Raw genomic sequence first — 4,471 nt, 5'->3', positions numbered from 1 at the left:
TAATTCTGGTATAGAGGCCTACTCTAAAAGTTTTGTAAAGAAAGAATTTAGATCTGAGCCTGAGTCTGTCGGGGTCTTCAAGAAAAATTAGGATGGTTTCTCCAGTCTGAATTATATGTGTTAGAGAATGGATCATTGACAGGTTTGGAGTAATCTTGGATAGCTTGAACTTGTTCTTGAATGAAAGGTGGCAACTATGCAGCCGTTGGACATTCGCTCACATGATGGATCGAGCTAGCACAGATAAAATAAATCTCCTGATAATTAGGTGGTGGTGTGTATTGTGTAGGAGATTGTTGATCTAATACTAGGAACTGATCAAATTTTTGGGCAAGAAGGTCGACTTTATCTAATCTTTGGGCTATTAGGTTTAGATCCGCCTTAGGACTAGAGTCTGTTTGCTTGATCTCAAAAATTTCTATCCATTTTTGGTGAGGGATTGATCTTTCGTAGGAGGATAATGAAGCATGATTGATTGAATTTTCACTCAAAGTTTTAAATAAAGTATAGGCTTTATCCTCACTTTTACTCATGAATGTACCCCTACAAGATGCATCTACCATCTGTCTGTATTGGTCACCTAAACTCTCATAAAAAGCTTGAACAATTTGCCTCTTAGATAGACCATGGTGTGGATATTTTCTAAGAAGTTCCTTAAGTCTCTCCCATGATTCATGAATTTATTCTCCTAGAAGCTGAGCAAATCCAGTGATGGCTTGCTTCATGGTGTTGGTTCGACCTATGGGATAGAATTTCTTAAGAAACTCGTGCTGCATTTCAGCCCAAATTTGGATTGGTCTCCCTATTGTGCCAAGCCAGTACTTGGCTTTGTCTTTAAGTGAGAAATGGAATAAGGTCAATCTAAGTGCATCATCAGTAAAATTTTGAATTTTCACTATGGAATAAATTTTTAAGAACTCATCCAGATGCTTGTAAGGATCTTCATTAGTATTCCCATAGAAAGACGGAAGCATCTGAATTGTGGTCAACTTGATCTCATAGTGGCTTGTAGGGATATCAGATAAGTGGATACAAGTCGATGGATTATAGGTGGAAGGAATAAAATATTCCTTCATCTGCCTAGGTGGTTCTCTAGGATCTCCAGCCATCTGATTTTCAGGTTTAATATGAATCAACCATTCAATCTCAGGATTGGGTTCAACTAGGTCAGGATAGAGAGATCTTCTACCTTGCATATACCAGTGCAAACCCTAATGTATGATTCAAGTTTTGTTTTTGTTTCATTTTTTTTTTAAGAGAAAAAGGAGAGAGAAGAAAGAAAGTGCCCTAGACCTAGATACATAAGGTGGGAAGAATTAGTTGTGATTTAGTATTAATTACAATCAAGTTAGCAAACAATTAAACCTAGACAACTATGGATTTCTTAGACCTAACAGTTCGATGTAGAGTGGCTTAGTCTAGATACAAATTGAGTTTGTTCTCACTTCCTTCAACTAGCTAGGTAAGAGGTGGGATCGTGGGGGTCTCTCCGTTGCTTGCCTTAGACACCAATTAAATTGACCAGGTAAGCTAACGAAACCAACTAAATAACCACAAATCCACTTAAGCTGAGCCTTTATAACCTCTAGCCTTAGACACCAGTTTCAGGAATGAGTCCGGACTTACTTTGCACATGACTTGACAACAATACTCAGAACTGAACTCGATTAATACTAGGGGCTAATGTCTACTTGATTTTAGTTAGGCTAGGGTTAATGTGGGATGCTGGTTGGTTGTTTTTGGGCCAAGGGAGGGTGATGAAATTTTCATCTTATCTTGTTATGGATGTTGCCCTTAAATTGATTTGAAATGAATATGCACAACCAATTTCAAACAAAGGGTTCTAAACAACTAAATTAGATGCATGAAACTAATAAAACTTGAAAGCTTACCTTATCTCCAGCGATCATCAAAAATAAATTTACAATGATGAATGTTCCTAAAAATTAAGTTTCTACTCTTGTCATACAATTTTTATTAGGTTTATGTGGATAAATTTTAGGTTAATTTAAAAAAATAATAATTAATACTAAAAAAATAGTTAGAGTTAGGATTAGGATTGATCTCACCAACTCGGAAGCTTTCTATCTCTCTTTTTTTTTGAATTTTAAAATTTTTTTTTTTGTAAAAAGATAAAAAAAAGTTAATAAGCAATAGTCACAAGAAAATCAAAGAAATCAAATATTAAAATTGGTGTCTTCTCCGGCAACGACGTCACAAATTGATACGATCACGATGCTGTCGTTAGGACACCATGATTATCAATCAAATTTTGACTTCAATAAAAATTAAAAATACGTAGAAAGTAGTGAGTCGGATCGAATCCATAGAGAAGACAGAATTTTGACTTGAAATCTTTGATTTTATAAAAAAAATAAAATTTTGGAGAAAATAATTTAAGTCGAAAAATTAAAATTAAAATTATAAAAAATAAATTGGATACTAAGATCTACTAACTAGATCCTAGCATCTACTTACAATAAAAATAAATAATAAAAATTTAAAAATATAAAAATAAATCAGATACTAAGATCTACTAATTAGATCCTAGCATCTACGTGCAAAAAATAAAAGACAAGAATTTAAAGTGCAGAAAAATAAATTTTATATTAATTGAAATTAAAATTCAAGTGCAAAAAATTTAAAAAAAATAATAAAATAAAATAAAAATAAAACTATAACAAGGATCTGAAGTTGATCAGCCAAGCCTCGTCGGAAAGATGGTTGATGACCTCTCCGTCTTCCGTCGTACTCCGTAAAGTGAACCAGCTTTTCTCCTTCTTTTTCTTGGGTCCTTAAATCTATCTAATTTTTTTTTATTTTTTTCTATATTTTCTACTCAATTTTTTTGCTCACAAAGTTTATTCCCGGACCTCCTATTTATAGATAAATTTTTCATAATTTTTTGATAGAAAAAGAAGTCCTAAAATCCTTAGAAATTATATTAATCTCCTTATGAATATTCCTGACCGTCGGATGGAGCTTGAACCATCCAAATCTGATTAAAATCTATAGTTTTAATCCAAATCAAAGTTGGATCAAACCACAGCCGTCTGATCATGCCTGGGATTGATTCTGGACCGTCAGATCACACTGATAATCTTTTATTCTCAGTCGGGAGCATCCTCAGTCGTTGGATCTCATGATAGATTCATTTTTGACCGTCCGATCATGCAAAAACCCCTCTTTATAAATTGGCAATGGATGCTGACCGTCAAATCTGGGTCGAGATGAATTTCAGCCATTGGATCGCACAAAATAGCTTCCGCTGCCTGTAGATCGCATCTGTGGACTGTGTAGCATTTTCGATGGACCGCGTCCTGGCTCTGTGGATCGAGCGGCTGGTCCACCGTACATCGAAGGCTATTTTTTTATTTTTTAGGATATTTTAGCTTCATTTTCGCTCCGATTTTCACATAAAAAATTAAAAAAAATATGCATTAAATTTTTTAAAAATTTTTCTTTATTTGGTGCTTAAATTGCTCAATTAAATTAACATTTATTTTTTTTATAAATATACTCTAATTTTATATTTTTTAAAATTATTTAATTTTATAAAAAAATTAATTTATTAATGAAATTAGATTTTTAAGAAGATGTTAGCACCATAAATTATCAAAAATATCTACAATAAATATAAAAATATGCCACTTATCACATATGGAGCGCATCGGGAGTCTGAACGTGGTGACTGTCGAATGGGTCGAGGACTCATCCGATGGGAGTGTCGAGTTGAGTGGCGGGTTGGAGAATAGGGCCAGCGACTGTGCTAGGAGGGTATATCTTGTGGCATCGGATCCTCCGACCGTTGCTGCTGCTGCTGCTGCTAAGTCTGCTAGAGGCCAAAAATGGCCTCCATCAAGGTTTTCACTTATTGCACCAAGGTAGCAAATTATAGGTGGTCCGCTATCACCACTAATCATGAAGTGCTGGGCTCCCCAAGGGTTGCCAAAGGCGCACCGCATCATGACGAGCGTCCAGCGGAGCTGATAGAGGTGTTTTGCGCTCTCGTCTTGATCATCACAATTTGCGAAGGAGTATCAATCACCTCCTCCCCTGTACTTGGTGTGCCATGCTGTTGCGGCCTGTCTCCGATGGGGTAGTCGGCTTGGACTGAGTAGCCTCACCTGGTTACTGTGCAGTAGAAAGCTGGAGAGAGAGTCCATCCACCAAAGAGAGGGCACAGCAGGGATGGTCAAGGACTAGAGCGAGAGCTAGTGGTGCGCATTGACGATGATCTTCACGTGATGTTGGGGTGGCTGAATTCAGGCAGCACGTCGGATTGTCGGGGATGCGAGATCTATAGGGCAAGTCCCATCAAAGGTTGCTCCAGTAAGGATCCTCCGATGCTCAAGTCAGTAATGAAACTCAATAGAGGAAGAAGCAGAGTCTCAGCATGAGAGCCAGTCTTGCGTACCTGGAGAGATCCTGGCTCACCTCTATTTATAGAGGGATTAAGGTCAGCGGAGTG

The 4,471-nt window shown here is 36.7% G+C and overlaps 1 non-coding gene across 1 annotated transcript; it reads left to right on the top strand.

Moving 5' to 3' along the window:
• Positions 1 to 621: 621 nt before the first annotated feature.
• LOC140854196 (small nucleolar RNA R71) lies at positions 622 to 730 on the top strand. Its single transcript, XR_012137330.1, has one exon. It is a non-coding gene; the product is annotated as a small nucleolar RNA R71 (small nucleolar RNA).
• Positions 731 to 4,471: the final 3,741 nt, after the last annotated feature.

Source organism: Elaeis guineensis, chromosome 15 (assembly GCF_000442705.2).
Source record: "Elaeis guineensis isolate ETL-2024a chromosome 15, EG11, whole genome shotgun sequence".
NCBI classification, from domain to species: Eukaryota; Viridiplantae; Streptophyta; class Magnoliopsida; order Arecales; family Arecaceae; genus Elaeis; species Elaeis guineensis.
The sequence above is the reverse complement of the archived record's forward strand: the minus strand, read 5'-3'. Positions and strand labels throughout refer to the sequence as shown.